This window comes from Tiliqua scincoides, chromosome 1, assembly GCF_035046505.1.
Source record: "Tiliqua scincoides isolate rTilSci1 chromosome 1, rTilSci1.hap2, whole genome shotgun sequence".
NCBI lineage: Eukaryota > Metazoa > Chordata > Lepidosauria > Squamata > Scincidae > Tiliqua > Tiliqua scincoides.
This window is the reverse complement of record NC_089821.1, coordinates 288,050,641-288,069,615: the sequence shown is the minus strand read 5'-3', so window position 1 is coordinate 288,069,615 and position 18,975 is coordinate 288,050,641.

Genomic DNA, 18,975 nt, shown 5'->3' with positions numbered 1-18,975 from the left:
GCATTAAGGCCACAAGAGTGCTTCTGAATAGAGCACTATGGGGGGGGCACTCATGAAGCCTTTCGCACCCATAAAGCCCTTTTGTGGTGATAGGTGAGCATGAGAACAGGGTGAAATATTCATTGTGTGAGGGGAAGTGGAGGAAAAAATGTGCTCACATTGTTGAGGCCACTGGGCCCCACTCCCTGTCATGCACACTGTGGGGACAAGTAATGAACTATACCAGGTATAGTAAAATAGGAAGATTCTGTTTCAGCGTATCTGCCAACATTGAAATTGCCATGTCCATGGGACTTGGCACGCCCATAGCCAACCATGGAGGGGCTTGTAGCCTTGCCCTTTCCTTGACATGCTTCTTTTCTACAAACAAGAAATTATTTTGTTTTTGTACGAGTGTGTGAAGGAGCATCCAAAAATGCCGTCTCCCACCTGCAATATGAAATGCTGCAATTCTGGAAACTGGAGTCTGGTTTATTTGCTTATGTTCCATCTTTCAATCTTCCCTGCCTTATAGGGTTGTTATGTGGCTAAATTTCATTCTGAATTCCTTCAGGGGAAAGGATGGGATTTAAACAGAGCAGCAAAACAAAGCATGTCAGCTGCAAAGCCTGAGTGCAATGCAACAAGAGAAATGATTTTCCCTCACAATCCAATTGGTGACATGGTTTGATAATGTTCTCTGTGAATTTTTTTTTTTTTAAAGGAAATTTTTCCATACTGGCAAATGAAACTGATTCCTAAGGGGCAAAACAGATTGCCCATTTTCAGTGTGTTGTCAAGCTCCTGGTATTATGGAGCGTCTTCTTGCCATAGAACCTACTGAATGTTAACAGCTCCGTCTTGCGCTGCTTGCAGACGGCGGAAAGAGTTTGCCGTATTAGGATGAAACCACCCACGACATTGCAAGATAAGTTCACTACTTGCCTGCCAAACCTCAGTCCCAGAAGCCTTCTGAAATTTGGATGATGATTTCAACCTTTGTCAAGAGGGCAGATGGCGGAAGTGCTTTGAATGCTGAACACATGTAGTTAAGTTTACTCTGAGTCACTTGTAAGCAACAAGTAAGAAAACCTCAAAAGCCTGGTGCGGAAGCAAATCATGCACCAAAACTACCTTATTAGCCTTAATAGGAGCACACCCATAAGCACAGTGGAGTGACTATCTACGTTATTGGCCAGTTTCTGATACATCTGGCTTTTTCTCCAGTGCATAGACTGTACTCAGCATTTTTATGGGGGGAAAAATAGCAACATAATTTATGAGAGCCTACCGTATTTAAAAACAACTTATTGAAAAAGTGTAAAGGATTAGAGAAAATGTATATATTTATCATCTACATGTTTAGCCTATTTATCCACGGATTTTCCATTCACAGTTGTAGCTCAATGTGGGCTCCCTGGACCCATGTGGAGCAAGACTTGGCCCAACCCAAAGGCTTTCTGAAGCCCATACAGGCCATGCATGTCCGTCCGCAGCCTCTGCAGGCTTCAGAATGCCTCCTAGAGGAAAAAAAGTCGCTTGCAGTTTTTTGTCAAAAGCAGAAGTAACTTTTTTTTGCCTCTAGGAGGCATTCTGAAGTCTGTAGAGGCCCTGGGTGGATGCGTGTGGCCTCTACAGGCTTCAGAACGGCTCCAGATGCAACCAGAGCAGGCTTCAGGAAGGCTCTGGTTGAGTTCAGAGCTCAGGTGGGCTCCGAAAACTGCAGATTTTGAAATCTGCAGTTTTCAGTATCCACAGGGAACGAATGCAGATACAGAGGTACCACCTATACATGAAACAAGTGGGAGAGGTCATCCAGGGATTTGTAGTGGGCTGCCATCAGTATGCTGATGACACCCAGATCTATCTCTTCTTTCCATCAGATTCCAAGGTGGCTATTGAGGCCCTGGAACACTGCCTGGAGGCAGTTGGGACCTGGATGAGGGCCAACAAGTTGAAATTAAATACCTACAAGACAGAGGTTCTCCTGGTTCAGAAATCCATGATGCAGGTGCTGAACAGGTTCACACTCCCTCTTAAGGACCAGGTCCGCAGCTTGGAGGTCTGGAGTCACAGCTGCTCCTGGATTCGCAGCTGGTGGCTGTGGCCAGAGGGGCATTTGCCCAGCTTCTGCTGGTGCACCAGCTGTGGCCTCACTTGGAATGTGCAGCCCTGGCCACGGTGATCCATGCTAAAGTGACACCAAGTTTAGACTATTTGCCCTTGAAAACAGTTCGGAAACTGCTATTAGTGCAGAATGCAGTGGCCTGTGTGCTTGATGGAGATAGACTGATTCTTTTGGGCCGCTACTCTGGTGGCGGCACTGGCTGCCCATTCATTTCTGGGCCTAATTCAAGGTGCTGATCTTGACCTTTAAAGCCCTAAATGGTTTGGGGCCAGGGTATCTGAGATACAGCCTACTTAGCTTACAGACTGCTCCCTCCTTAGAGTCTTTCCAGCGGGCCCTAAAGATATGGTAATTTTGATTAACCTTCTGAGTCCAGGTCTTTTTAAATTTTGGACATTGTGGGATTTTTATGTGGGGTAGATGATGTTATGTGTCTTCCCCTTTGTTTACTGTTGCTGCTAGCTTATGAGTTTTGTCTTTGGTCTAATGTGCTACTTTTAATGGTGCCTTGTTGAGTAGATTTATTGTTGATACAGGTTGAGCCTATTCATGGATTTTTCATCTATAGATCTGGCTTAACGCGGGTCACCTGGACTTGGCCCAACCTAAACCTTCCAAAGGCAACCAGAGCTGCAACTGGGCCTCAGAACTCCTTAAAAGGCATTAAAACATCACTTCCAGTTTCCCAAGGAACACTGGAAGCCACCTTTCTCGGGGATACATGTAGCCTTTGTGGGCTTCAGAAAGCCCTCCAGAGGCAACCGATGCACAGACAGTTAAAAGGATTTCTGTATCTGTGGTTTTCAGTATCTGGAAGGGGTCCAAGAACGGATTCCTCATGGATACCAAGATGCCACCTGTAGTTTTTACTGTGATTTTATATTGTAAGCTGCTTTGAATGCCCTTTGGAGAGATAAAGTGGGGTAGGAATTTAGTAATAAATAAATAAATCTCTTGAATATATTAGGTCAGATCCCTTCACCAGAGCTGAGGGTTGGAGAGATGATTCTACCAAGATTGATCAGATCTGCTTATCTCTGAAAACTGCCATTCGCAGTACTTATAAAAAATTCAGAGATACTAATAAGTAAACCACTTTTACACCAATATTTGAAGCTGACTGCCTGCCTGAAGGATGCTGTTAGAGTTTCAATCCATCGCATTGCAGAAGCAAGATGGTCACTCTTAATTAACACTGTTAGATCTAAAAATGTCAAGAATTTTTGGCAAATAATATCAGGCTGTTTTCATAAAGAGCCAATCGGTATTACCACAATTTCTGCTAATCTGTGGGAAATACATTTTAAATCAATTTTTTTTAATGAATCTAAATCTATCTCTGTTGTTAAGGTACATATCCTGCCAGACCTCCCAGACTGGCCCACAGTCTCGGTGGATGAGGTTATTTCAATTATTAACCAGCTGAAACAGAGTAAAGCAGCTGACCCAGACACAATTCCATCAGATATCTATAAAGCAGCACTGGATTGGTGGGCCCCAATCATTGCAAAATTATGTACAAGAATTGATAAATTTGGAGTAATTCCAGAATCCTGGACTAGATCAATTTTGGTCCCTATTTTCAAAAAAGGAAATAAGAACTTTCCTTCCAGTTAGAGGCCGATAAGCCTTCTGGATGTTGCAGAAAAAATGTACGCATCCCATTTACTGAGGAAACTCTCTTCCTGGATATCTGATCACAATATCATAGGCCCAGAACAAGCAGGCTTCAGGCCAAACAAGTCCACAATCGACCACTGTGTAATATTGTCCCACTTAATTTTCAAACAGGTGACTCAAAATAAATCTCGACTTTATGTGGCATTTCTGGACCTAAAGTCAGCTTTCGATTCTATTGATAGAGACAAACTCTGGGAAAAAACTTGAGAAGATGGGACTCGATAAAAGATTATTAGAATTAATTCGTGTCCTCCACCTAAATACCTCTTGCCAAGTGAAATTATCTCTGCAGGGTCACCTTTCAGCTCCAACCCCAATCAACAAGGGGGTCAAGCAGGGTTGTGTGCTGGCACCCATTTTGTTTATTATTTTCATCAACAACTTGGCCCCCTCCCTAACAAAGTTTGACACGCATTGTCCCAAATTGGGATTGGTGGACGTTCCTTTACTTTTATATGCTGACGACACGGCTTTAATCTCCCATACAAAAATAGGCCTGCAAAGACTGGTTAAAGCCTGAATTGAATATCTCGCAACTAACTCTCTGCAGATAAATTATGAAAAGTCCAAAATAGTGGTTTTTGGGAACTCATGGAAACCACAGTCTTGACTTTTCAATGGAAAACTAATACAGCAGGTCAAGGAATTCCAGTACCTTGGCCTTTGGTTTCATTATAAGCATTCCTGGTCCTCCCATCATTCAATTGCAATTAATTCATCCAAACCAGCTATCCAAGTCATAACTTGTTTTTTCTTTTCTTGGGGCAACTCATTTACACCAGCTGCTTTGCAAACTTTTAATGCCAAAGTCATACCTCAAATTTTATATGGCATCCCTGTATGGATGCCGGCATTAAATGATACAATTGAAAGGGTCCAGTCTAAATTCCTTTACAAAATTTTTGGCTTACTGCATTGTGTTCCATATGCAGCACTCTGCCTGGAGTCAGGTCAACATAGATTGGAGCTACATGCATGGTCCAGTTTTTCAAAATACTGTGCCAAAGTCTTTTTCAGGGCTGATCGTGATTTGCTGCTAAAGGGGCTGTTGGCCGATCCAATGATAACTCCTTGCCTACCCCTATTCTATAAAAAAACCCAACAGATGGGACTTGAGGTTGATATACAAGGGGCTCCCTCTCCTGAGGTTATTATCAGGCTTATGACAACCAGACTACATGACATAGAGAGGCAAGAGATTTTAGGCGCAACACAAAAAAAATGTTCCCTGCTGAATTTCCAACTTAAAATTACATTTGGTCAACAACCAAAATATCTGTCCCTCCTAATACGCCCCCCGGAGAGGAGGGCTTTCACCCTGGCACGTTGCAATGTGACTCCCTCTAATAACCTATTCGGCAGATTTAGAAATGCCTCCAGGGGAGAACGTTTGTGTAACTGCTTCTTAGGCAAAGTAGAATCATCTCTACACATTATGCTGCACTGTCCTAAATATCAAGCGCTAAGACATCAATTTCTCTCTCCCTTGCTCAGTGCTAAAACAGGGCTTTCAGAGAATGCTATAATTCAATACCTTCTGGGGGGTGACGGCGAGCATATAACCCTTTCAGTTGCACAGTTTCTAAACCTGAGTAACTTGAACCAAGCCAAGCTATTGGTCCCAAGTAACCATTGAGTAGATCATATCCTGGCAAAGTGTAATTGGCTGTTTTCTGAATAATATGAAGGTTGCCAACAACTTTTGTATGTGTGTGTACATTTATGTGTGCATATATATATGGATTGTTGGCAACCTTCAGTCTCGGAAGACTATGGTATCGCGCTCTGAAAGGTGGTTCTGGAACAGCGTCTAGTGTGGCTGAAAAGGCCAATTCGGGAGTGACAATCCCTTCCACACTGGGAGCAAGTGCAGTCTGTCCCTGATCTGTCTCCCTGGCTGTGGGCCTTCCTTCTTTGCCTCTTTGCCTCAGACTGTTGGCCAAGTGTCTCTTCAAACTGGGAAAGGCCATGTTGCACAGCCTGCCTCCAAGCGGGCCACTCAGAGGCCAGGGTTTCCCACTTGTTGAAGTCCACTCCTAAGGCCTTCAGATCCCTCTTGCAGATGTCCTTGTATCGCAGCTGTGGTCTACCTGTAGGGCGCTTTCCTTGCATGAGTTCTCCATAGAGGAGATCCTTTGGGATCTGGCCATCATCCATTCTCACAACATGACCGAGCCAACGCAGGCGTCTCTGTTTCAGCAGTGCATACATGCTAGGGATTCCAGCTCGTTCCAGGACTGTGTTGTTTGGAACTTTGTCCTGCCAGGTGATGCCGAGGATGCGTCGGAGGCAGCGCATGTGGAATGGGATCAGTTTCCTCTTCTGTTGTGAGCGAAGAGTCCATGACTCGCTGCAGTACAGAAGTGTACTCAGGACGCAAGCTCTGTAGACCTGGATCTTGGTATGTTCTGTCAGCTTCTTGTTGGACCAGACTCTCTCTCTCTCTCTCTCTCTCTCTCTCTCTCTCTCTCTCTCTCTCTCTCATACACACACACACACACACACACACACACACACACACACACACACACACACACACACGAGGGTCGCCCAGAAAGTAATGCACCACATTTTTTTTCTTCAACAATTATTTATTGAACACAATGAAACTTACACACAAGAAAGAATGATGTTTCTTCTACACTCCATATTTTTCCACGTAATCTCCGTCCAGTTCTATGGCCTTCCTCCAGCAAGACACAAGGGCATGTATGCCCTGTTGGTACCACTCCTTGTTCTGGTCATGAAGCCATTTCTGCATTGTGCGAATCACCTCTTCATCATCCTCAAAATCTTCCACGAATGGCATCCTCTAATGGCCCAAACAAGTGGAAGTCTGAGGGAGCTAGGTCAGGGCTGTAGGGTGGATGGGGTAACACAGTCCAACCCTGTTTAGTGATGTGTTCCAAAGTCCTCAAACTTGTGTGAGGCCGAGCGTTATCATGTTGAATCAAACATTCACCTGGGTTGTTATGGCGCCGAAGTCGCTGGAAGCACTTCTTGAGTTTGGTTAATGTCTTCACATAAGCTTCAGAATTAATGGTGCTGCCTCTTGGCATCACATCAATGAGTATGATGCCCTCACAGTCCCAAAACACAGTGATCATGACCTTACCGGCATAAGCAGTTGCTTTGAATTTTTTCTTCTGTGGAGATTGAGGATGACGCCATTCCATCGACTGTCGTTTTGTTTCGGGCTCAAAATGGTGAACCCAGGTTTCATCACCTGTCACAATCCTGGATAAGAACGCTTCCCCCTCATCTTCAAAACGTTTCAGCAACTCAGAAGAAATGTTTTTTCTGAGAGATTTGTGGTCCACCGTAAGACAGCACGGAACCCATCGTGCACACACTTTTGAGTAATCAAGAGCAAGGATGTTTGCATCCACACTTCCTTTGCTGATTGACAGCTTCAGCGCCAACTGCCTAGTCGTTATGCGTCGGTCATCGTGAATGAGCACATCAGCAAGCTGCGTCTTGTCAGGTGTGACAGCCGTGGATGGCCACCCCGAACGCTGCAAATCTTGGAGCTCTGCCGAACCGCCTTCTAATGGCCTCACCCTCTGTGCCCAGCGACTAACCGTACTTCTGTCGACTGCAGATTCTCCATAAACTGTACACAAACGTTTGTGAATGTTCCCAACAGTTTCTTTCTCCGCAGTGAGAAATTCAATGATGACACGCTGCTTGTAACGTACATCACTTACAGACGCCATTTCGAAACACTGCTGCAGCTACGCTATCTGTCTGAAGAAACCAAAAATTTGTGTGCGCACTCCTGAAAATTCAAATAATGTATGTCTAAAGTTTCGCATTCGTACCATTACTGTAGGCTGAGAAAAAAAATGTGGTGCATTACTTTCTGGGTGACCCATATACACACTGTATTGCTGTATATACTGTGTGTATATACTGCTGTATATACCCCAAAACAATCATGTCCAATTTTTTCCTCTCATTTGCGGTAGTATTTGCACAATCCTTGGAGGTGTTTGCTACATAGTGCTAGCCATCACAAATGCATCTTCCTTGTAATAATGCCCTAAACTATTACCTTTCTCCCAGCTCACTGTAGTTCTTTAGTATGTTTTCACTGCACTCTTGCTTTCTCATCAAAATTCTGGTTTCAGACCTTCTGATCATTTCTACTATACTTGTGAAAATCCAAAAGAATTATAACCCTTCCATTGTTGGGCATTTAAGCAATGAGATCAGTTTTCCTGGCTGGGTAACATTTAAAAAAAACACAGCTTTGTCTCTAATAATTCCTTTGGAAGTGGATTTTGAAACTCATGCTGCAGGCTAAAATAAAAAGCTACTTTGTCAAAAGAGCAGCATTGGATCACGTTGTTTGATTTTCAAAGACCATCCCACGGATGGAAGTAAGTATGTTGTTTGTTCTGATCTGCTGAGTGTTCCTTAGCCCTAAGCAGAATAGAGTGAAGGGGAATGGGGGCAGCTTTTAGAGTACTGCACACTGAAAAAGAATCTTGTAGTAATTGAAGGAAAGAGGCTCTAGCCACCATCATAATTGACAAAACCAAGTTAACCTGATTTTTTAAAAAAATATTGAATCACATTCAGCTTCTTTTAAAGATCAAAGAACACAGTTTGAGCTTTACACTATAGTCTTATGCAGGAATGGGGAACCTTTTGACATTAAAAGGCCACATTTTATTTATTTATTTATTTATTTATTTATTTATTTATTTTACTTTTCCATAAGAAGCTCTTAGGCCAATGATGTGAGTCACTGGATGACTGCCAGTTTGCCAATTACCAAGTTGCTACTGCCAGGAAAAAATAACTAAAAGTTACTGAAAAAATACTCTGAGTTTGGCATTATATCATGAAATAAAAGACAGATTTTGTATTTGCAGACAAATATGTAAGAGGCCACAACTGGTACCCCAAAGGCCGCATGTGGCCTTGAGGGTGCAGATTCCCCACCCCTGGTCTAATGGAAGGGATGTGCATCAGAGAGACCTGATTGCTTTAAAGAACTCTCTCTGCCATTTATGCCCTGAGTGGCCTCTGTCGTCTCAAAGAGTCAAACTCGAAATACTATGTGGATACAGCCATATTTTCCTACACCAAGGGTTCCTTGTATATGGACAGGCTAGCAGTGATCCCTGACATCCTAGTTTCCTATATGAGGAAATCAACTTCTCTGAAATTGTATACTCCAGGAAAGGCTGTACCACATTATGTTTCTGAAGCTTCTGTTTGTCACCGGTAAAATGAGTTTAGCGAACTACCTCATAGGCCTGTTGAGAGAGTGAGTGCAGTCAAAGCCATAAAGCATTCTTCAGTTTAAGGCTGCTATATACAAGGGTAGTAATGCCAGTTATGCGTCTGAAAGGGGCATAGCTTGTTTGGAAATGAAACATTTGTGGAAGAAATGATAAGTGTGCCATGTGTCATACAGACATATTTCACATGTCCTCCAGATTAAGCACCATATTTGAAAATGGCTGCATTAAATCTGACCAATATTTTATTTAAAATATTGTAGGTTCCTGTCACAAAATTCAAAACCAAAGTGCATCTTGATTCATGAGCTGATGTCATTTGTCAAGGTTCTGCAGTGAGAACAGCTTTGGCCCAGTATTTCTCAAACACGGCTATTCTCAGGATGTGAAATCAAAGCATTTTTGAAGTCTTTGTTTCCCCCTCCTTCCTCTCCTTCCTCTCAGGATGCATTTTCAGGAACACGGCATGACCTCCTCCCACAAAGAGATCGATCCCTCCCTTAGTCTGGCTGCTCAGATATTGGTGATGATTTGAGCTATGTTAGTTTTGGGCAAAGATCTGTGAAACCATCAAAACATATATTGTCTTTTGGTTCCAGCACTGCTCTCTAAGGGAGACTTGTGGAATCCATAATACAATATAGAAAACTTCATTTTATTAAAAGGCAAAAGCCAGAGAAGTTGCCCAGGGCAATTGTGCGGTGGAAGAGCTGCATGAGCCCATTCCTCCTACTTTACAGAGAGCCTCTAGTGTGAAATAGGCCTGAGACATGAACTTCCTGCACTTTTTTTAGGGAGAAGATCTGGCAAACTAAGGCTTTGTGACTGGCCATTCACATAGGAGACCCAGTTCACACCCTTCCACCACACCATTTCAGTGACACCCCAAATGAATGTATGTACAGGTTGGATATCCCTTATCCTAGTGTTTCTCAAACTGTTGAGTGTTTCTCAAATGGAAAAGGTGCAAAAGAGAGCGACTAAGACGATTACTGGGCTGGGGCACCTTCCTTATGAGGAAAGGCTACGGCGTTTGGGTCTCTTCAGCCTAGAAAAGAGGCGCCTGAGGGGGGACATGATTAGACATACAAAATTATGCAGGGGCTGGACAGAGTGGATAGAGAGATGCTCTTTACACGCTCACATAACACCAGAACCAGGGACATCCACTAAAATTGAGTGTTGTGAGAGTTAGAACAGACAAAAGAAAATATTAGAGTGTGGTTGGTCTGTGGAACTCCTTGCCAGTGGATGTGGTGATGGCGTCTGGCCTGGACACCTTTAAAAGGGATTGGACAACTTTCTGGAGGAAAAATCCATTATGGGTTACAAGCCATGATGTGTATGTGCAACCTCCCGATTTTAGAAATGGGCTATGTCAGATGCAAGAGAGGGCACCAGGATGCAGGTCTCTTGTTATCTGGTGTGCTCCCTGGGGCATTTGGTGGGCCGCTGTGAGATACAGGAAGCTGGACTAGATGGGCCTATGGCCTGATCCAGTGGGGCTGTTCTTATGTTCTTATGTGGGTCAGGATCCACCAGGTGGATGGCTACTATGTATATACTTTTAACAATAATAGTCAATGGGACTTATTCTGGGGTATATATGGGTAGGATTGCAGCCTAGGATTGTTCAAAAATTTTCCTGCTTGATGATGTCACTTCTGGTGGGTCCCGACATTCTCAGTCTAAAAAGTGGGTCCTGGTTCTAAAAATTTGAGAACCACTGCCTTATCCGGACCACTTGGGACTGGAATTTTGGATTTGGAAATCCAGCTATTGGATTTTTCTGGATTTTAGAATATTTGCATAAACAAGGATTCCAAAGGATTCCAAAGGATTCCACTGTTGGCTCAGTGCAATGGAGTGGTAGGGCTGTGTGCTAAAACAGCACCATGCCTGTGAGGCAGCCGCTTAGACTCCTCCAGCAAAATCCTGGAGAGACAGATGCTGCTTGGGCTTCCGCTCCTCCTCCAGCCTGCTCTGCACTAAGGGAGAGGCGGAAGGCTGCTGCTATCACCATCATCACTTTAGTGATCAACCAGAGGGAGAATAGGGAAAAAAAACATGCTTAGCGCTGAGCGCACTCAAAATTCAAGTTTTACAAGCCAAGAAGACCTGTGCCCCATATTGCTTTGTGCAATGGCAGGGCACAATGAAAAGGCTTTTCCAGTGCAGGGCTGATTACTGAGCGTATGACCAGGACGAACAGGGTAAGAAATGTTCTGCAGGCTTTGTCCATGTGTCACTGAGCGACCAAAGCCTGTAAACAAAAGAAACACCCTGCAGGCTTCGTCTGTGGGTTAATACTGTTTCCAGCATTACCCCAGTCTTGGCCCCCAAAATGTCCAGATTTTGGAGTAGTCTGGATTTTGGATGTCTGGGTAAGGGGTAATCTACCTGTACTTGAATACAGTGTTCATTTGCTTAAGAACATAAGAAGAGCCCCGCTTGATCAGGCCAAAGGCCCATCTAGTCCAGCTTCTGGTATCTCACAGTGGCCCACCAGATGCTTCTGGGAACACACTAGACAACAGTCACTACCTGTGTCCTGGTGCCTTCCCCTGCAACTGGCAATCAGAGGCAGCCTGCCTCTAAAACCAAGAGCTTGCACATACCTACCATAACTTGTAACCCATAATGAACGTTTCCTCCAGAAATTTGTCCAATCCCCTCTTAAAAGGGATCCAGGCAAGATGCCATCACTACATCCTGTGGCAAGGAGTTCCACAGACTAATTACACGCTGGGTAAAGAAATATTTTCTTCTGTCTGTCCTAACTCTCCCAACACTCAACTTTCGTGGATGTCCCCTGATTCTGGTATTATGTGAGAGGGAAAAGAGCGTCTCTCTATCCACTCTGTCCATCCCCTGCATGATATTGTGCATCTCAATCATGTTCCCCCCTCAGGGAGGGGAAATTACAAGATATGCTGTTATAAACAGTGGTGAGCCGTTCCTGGAGTAGGAACTTCAGCATGATTTGACAGAACCATACTGTGGTCATGTCATATGCTGCATGATTATCTCATAAGAATCACAGAGTGCTGAACTGAGAAGTCAGAGATTTCAGCCATGGAGTAAATAGGCCTTGTCTGAAGTCACTGACTCTCAGCCTTAGTTCCATGACTGATGAATGGGAATGATGGGCTTGTTGTGAGAACGTACGAAGCTGCCTTGTCCTAAGTTGGACCATTTGTCCATCTTCTAGCCCAATACTGAGGCCTTTCCCAACACATGCTATCTGACTTGAATTGAATCTGTAGCTCAGTGGTAGAGCCTCATATACAGAAGGTCCAATCCCTGGCATCACCAGGTAGAGCTGGGAAAGACCCCTGTTTGGAAACCTGGAGTCACTGGTAGGTTTGTTTCTGGTGAGTCAGATAGAATTACAGTCTAAGTCTTACTGAACACAATGAGCTTCCTTCTGAGTAAAATAAATAACACCATTTTCAAACACCTCTAGTCACTGGCAATCAGTGTAGACCAGTGGTTCCCAATTTGGGTCAGGACCTACTGGGTTGTGACATGATTTTTGGTGGGTTCCATAGCAGCCAAGCAAAGCCTCCAATGAAAACACAGGTGATGGAAGGATCACATAACTAATTGCCTCAAGTCCAGGGGCTTTTCAAAAATCAGATAGCTGTTAACTATTCTGCGAACAGCTCCTCACAAGCATTTGTAAATATAGGGAGATATATGTTGCAGCATCTTTTTTCAGGGTATTATTATGCATAAATAAACATGATTTCTTTCTAGATTTTTTTTAAAGTCTTGTAAAGCTCAGTGAGTCCCGAGTGTCCTTTTCCAAAGTGGGTCCCAGTGCTAAAAGTCTGGGAACCACTGGTGTAGACAGTACTCAGCTGGATAGCCCGCTGATCTGGTTCAAATAAAGGCTGGACATGGAATGCAAAGCATGCACTCTGCCAATGAGCTATGGCCCTTCCCATATTGCAGGATAGATTGAAAACCTGTTTTACATTATAAATGGCAAAAACAGCCAGGATCCACTCTAGGCACACCCAAGGACTTGTGTGCAGCAGGTGGACTTTTTGGCCGCCTTTCTTTGACCTTGCTCCAACTGCATATGAAACTCCCCTGAGCTTCAAAAGTACTTTGCCATGTGGCACAGGTGACTGTTTTCGGAAAGCACCAAGTTCCCTTGGGTGTGTTAGATGACGGTTTGGATCCTGGCCATTATTTGCAGCCAGGATCTGCCTGCTTTTCCCATCTGGATTTGCAGAATTCTCTTGATTTTTAAACAATTGGTAATAGAGAAACACCCGGCAGCTGGTTCATAGTTTGGCATTGGCCTTCTCATATATTGTATGCACTGCACCCATCAGTGCTTCCAAGCCAAGCCAGCCCCATTAGTGCGCAGACTGATGGTGCAGCCTAGCAAACAAATCAAATGCTTTTTCAAGTGGAAAAACCTTCATGAAAGTGATCAGACTGGCTGTGGCTTCAGGATTCATATGAGGACAAGTGGATGCTGTACCATGAGATGGCATTTGTACTTGCCAGCTGCAAGATGAATATGTCACATGCCTTGTCTTGAGGAGGGTTTTAAGCTGGTCTGAAAGCAATTAGCTGACTTGCCATTAGGTGAATTGCTTGGTTGTAGGCCGGTTGGCCCAAACTCCTTATTTTTAACTAGTTATCAAATGACTCTTGTTTCCTTACCCAGGATAAATGGATTAAAGCCCCTTACAGCACTCTACTTTAGCAAAGTGCAGGATCCTTCTCCTTCCCTATTAATCTCCCCAACTTTGCCCTCCCGTTCTTCCTTGGCTACACCCCAAAACCTTCATTTCCTTCCTTCATTTGGGAAACCCATCTAATCTCTCTAAATCCCCCCTCCCCTCTCATCTCCCCTTCCCCTTCTAAGAAGTTCCTCTCTCCTCTTGTTGCCTCCCCTCCTTCTGACAGCTTCTATGCAGGGCTCCATATGGAATGAATAGTAGCCCTAGCATTCCCCTGTCAAGATTAAAATGTGAGTAAGTTCAGTTAGGCCCCAATTTTGAATCTTTTTCTTTTTGTTGAACTCACAGTCCAGTCCTAACCAGCACTAGTGCAGTGGGACTGGGCAGCCCACACTGTATCCAGTACTGGCAAGAAGCAGGCTAGAGGTCTCATCATTATTAGTCCCATTACCCCATGTAAAGCTCCAGTCTGCTCAATGGGACAACTCGGATCTGCACCTGCTAAATAGTGGGGTGTAAGTCTGAGATGCCCCATGTCAGGCTGTCAGGCCTAGGAAGGGAAATAGGATTTTGGCATATGCCAGCACCAGCAACCCCGCACCCATCCTGGACCCGATCTACCCCCATCTCCTCCTTCCACTGTGTTACACCCCGTCCCCACCCTCTCCCTGCCTCTGTACTACCTAGTGGGGCTTACCTGCTATGTTGGGCATTCCTTGGGGATATGGCTTTGCCAAGACAGCACAGACCTTCCCACTGGCACTTCTAAATACTACACTGTTGGGTCTCAAACTATGGGTCTGGGACCTACCAGTGGGTCATGACCCACTTTTTGGTGGTTTGCGAAACTGACAGGCCAGATTAGAGCCAGGGTGGTGTAGTGGTTTGGGAGGTGGACTCAGACCTGGAAGATGCAGGTTCAAATCCCCCCCTCAGCCACGTAGCGTCCTGGGTGACCTTGGGCCAGTCACTTTCTCTCAGTCTCACCTACCTCACAAGGTTGTTGTGAGGGAAAAAGGAGGGGAGCAGCCATGTACACTGCCCTGAGCACTTTGGAGGAATGGCAGTATAAAAATGTGATAAATAAATAAATTAGGCTATATGCATCAATGGTTAAACAAGCTGCTACTTGTGGGGGACTCTCCGGGTTAAATAAGCTGCTACTTGTGGGGGACTCTCCGGGTTAAATAAGCTTCTACTTGTGGGGGACTCTCCGGGTTAAATAAGCTGCTACTTGTGGGGGACTCTCCGGGTTAAATAAGCTGCTACTTGTGGGGGACTCTCCGGGTTAAATAAGCTGCTACTTGTGGGGGGATCGCTGCTACCCAGTTACCATTCTAGCCACACCCTTTGGCATTTATAAATCAGTCTGCAGCCTCTAGGGCCTCTAAAAAGTTTGAGAACCACTGCGCTATGCTGTCATAGAGCATTTTATGGCAGCTTTGCAACAGCTAGCACTAGTGTGGCAACTGCCATGCTGGAGCTACTGAAGAATAGAAGAATTGCACTGTTATTAAAGAGAGTCCTTCTACTGCATCTTGCACCATCACCTCTGCTATACAGCGGTGTCTCTGGCCACTACAAAGAATCTCTGCACACAATTGTTTTTCCTCTACGTGTGCCTGCTACATATGTTTTAAAAACGACTGCCAGTAACATTATTCAGTAGCAATATAACACCCATAAAGACAGGTTCCTCAAATACTCCCTAGATGGGGTGTCAAATAAAAGACCTGTGGGCCGAATACGTCCCCTCTTCTAGAAGCAATTTATCCACCTTAGGCAAGTGGTTTTCAAACTCTCCGGGAGTTTGAAAACCACTCTAAGTTCTTGCGGGGGTGGGGGGAGGTAGTGGGGGCAGGGGAAAGGCAGAGGCGTGAGCCCCAGGATTGCGCTGCTCAGGGGGCTGCAGGGACTTGGGTGCACTTACCTGAGCCTCCTACAGCCTCCTAGGGTGCGGGGAGCCCTGTGTGACCTTCTGCAGGGCTCCCTGCAGCTTCAAAAGTGAAATTGGAGTGAATCTGAAAAGCCCCAGTCTGAAAAGCCCTGCCTTAGGCAGTAAGCCAAATTCTGGCCCCCTTACTTGATAATGCGTCAACCTCTGCTACTCCCACGATCCAATAGCTCAGCAGTCTCTTTCCCTTTACATGTTGTCTTCCTCTCTGCCCCTCTTTCTTTTCCCATCCAGGGAATGGAAGGAGAAAGAGGTGCAGTGTAGGCAAGGAACTAGACAGAGATGGGTGGCCCCTACCAATTTGCTCCCATCTTCAAGGATGGGCCAGCCTTGGCTACAGGCCTAGTTGTTTCTACCAGTTTCAGAAAATACCAGCACACATCTACCTAGACAGGCCTATGCAAGTGAGTTTCACATGAAAAAAGCGGGGGTAGGAAGGTGGGTTTAAGTAAGTAGTCGCTTAAAACATGTAACAGACAAATGAGAAGTTAATCTCTAACTTGAATAGGTGCCCTTATGGGTCAATTTGTGTCTTAGCAACACTAACACTTCCCATGCTACTGTAACAAACATTGCCTTTCCACGAATGAAACCGAATAGCATCTAACTTCAGGCCTGTGATTTTAATTGGTTAGAGCCTAATCACCTTAATGCCTTTGCTTTTTATGTTACCCAGCTTATCCTATCCACTCCTATTTGCTTTCGGGGCCGACTCATCTGGGTTCATTAGCTAAAAAGTTGGGGCACATCATTCTATAGTTAGAATTTAAGTATGTATTTGTGAGTCCGAAATGACCACTCTAAGCCTCCTGGATGAATTTGTGTGTTCTCCCCCCTCCCCACCATGAGCCTATGTTAAAAACTTCAATTCTTGAAGTAACCTAGAAAGTGGCCATAAAGTTTTTTATTCTAAAGAGACAGTCATTAGATTTTACAGAGATCTTTTCCTAGCTTTAAATAACAACCGTTTTTTTTCATAAGATCTGAATTATCTGAAAATTATTAAAACGACAGATTATTGTAGCAATTATGTATGCCAAACATCAAAGATCAATATGTAGTTATTTAGAGTTTCCATGTAAAGAGAATAGCTGCTATGAACCAGAGCTGCCATGGGTGGATCTATACAGCAGATGTGCAAACACACATTGCAGCCACCTTGCTGCCATGAAGCAGGTTTAAAGTCAGGGGTCTAGGGGGCAGACTGCCTGAGAATGCTACATTTGCCACTGCCAGGTCCATCCTACAAGGATGGTGGGAGGAATGTAAACAATTTTTATATATGATGTGGTAGACTGGACTATGCCACTTCAAACCGCAGATGGAGCAAACCATTTTGAATTCTCCCTTATGTTTAAAAACAAACAAAAAAGCTCCATCCAGATAGAAAACAAGCACATTAGGGATAAAGGTTATCGCCCAACCCTTTTGCTTGCTGTGCTGGTTTTCTAATTACCAGGAATTTTTTGGTATATAGCCGGGCTTTTCAAACCGGGGTATCACGACACCCCAGCCTATGGATCCTGGCCTCTGTCCCCTTAAGGGGCGGAGGCAGGGAGGAGGCAGTGGTGCGATCCCCAGGATCACGCCACTCGGGGGTCTGCAGGGGAATGGGTGCACTTACCAGAGCCTCCTGCAGCCTCCTGGGGGTACGGGGAGCTTTAGATGCTAAAGATGTGATGCTTTAGAAGTGAAAGTGGAGCGATCGCACTCCGCTTCTGCTAAACCAGAAGTGGAGCGCGGTTGCTCCACTTTCACTTTCGGGGAGCCCTGCAGACAGCCGTGCAGGTCTCCCCACACCTCCGGGAGGGTGCAGGAGAATCTGGTAAGTACACCCCCTGAGTGGCGCAATCCTAGGGATTGCACTGCTACCTTCCCCCCGCCCCCACAAGGACTTACAGTGGTTTTCAAACTCCCTAAGAGTTTGAAAACTGCTGGTGTATAGGAACATTCAAAAATGTAATCCTCTGTCTCAATCTGGTGGTGCAATCTATTGTATCTACTGTTGGTACACTGCCTGTAGACTGGCGCTAGATGTGTCTACAATCCTTTTTTTTAAGTCTTTCCTTTTTTTTTTTTTGCTTTGGGGCATCTTGTTCCCTCCATCTACATTTTCATGAGCTTAAAAATAGTAGCTTCAAATAAAGCGCACTGTATATTTAAACAAAAAGCAAACAAAAGTCAGGCAAGGTTGGGAAATTCTGCCTTAAGTCATGCCGCTATTATGTGTTCCTGAAATAATCTATCTTTGGAGGTTCCGTTAAGGAATTGTGAAGCAACCTGGTATTATTTACAGGGGATGTCACACCTCTCTCTTCTATGGGTTAACAGGACAATGTTAACCCGCTCCATCCTGTGTTTCCTGGCATTGCTCTGACAAACAGTTGCCTGCACATAGGCATGAAGTTGCAGTCTTTAAAAGTGAGTGTTCTTCAGATTCAGCCTGTGTTAGGGCCCAATCCTATCCAACTTTCCAGCACCGGTGCAGCAGCAATGCAGCCCCAAGGTAAGGGAACAAGTGTTCCCTGACCTGGAGGAGGCCTCTGTGACTGCCTCCCCAACACAGGAAGCAGTGCATACCCCATTGGCACAGCGGCACCAGCACTGGAAAATTGGATAGGATTGGGTCCTTGGCATGTAACCACCACCACAAAAACAAAAAGCCTATTGTTGTATTCAGAGATTCTAATTACACTTCAGATCCAAACCATAACACACGTTACTTGATGGGATAACTTTTTGAAGGGGGTATTTGCTAATTAAAACCACTTTGTAATGAGATTCTCTCATGAAATACCATCTAGCCTCTGTGAGGCAAATCTTGTCTTGTTTGTCAATCAATGGTCTTTTCTGGAACAAGGTAGGTCTGTCTTGGGATATTTTCCCACTAGATACTGCCTTAAGATAAAATTCTTCTGGGCTGTGATGCAAATATGAAAACTTGTTAATTAAATTGCTGCTCCAGACAGATTAACCTTCCCCTTGCTAATGTTTCCGACAGTTGAGAAATAAAATGTAATGGATGTTGTAAACTTGACAAGGGTTGGGTAAGACTCGGCTCATTTTAAGCATGTTTAAATCCCACTGAGTTAAATGGAAGAGAGTTAAACAGATGCTTATATCTCCCATGGAAAAGTAATAGGGCATGATCCAATGGATGCTTAATCAGAAGTTTCACGGAGTTCAGTGGGGCACTCCTTAGGGCCTGGCCCAAAGGTAAATGGTGTGTGAAGCGCTGACAAAATTTGGCTGTCCCACTTCATTGCTGCATCCACTGCC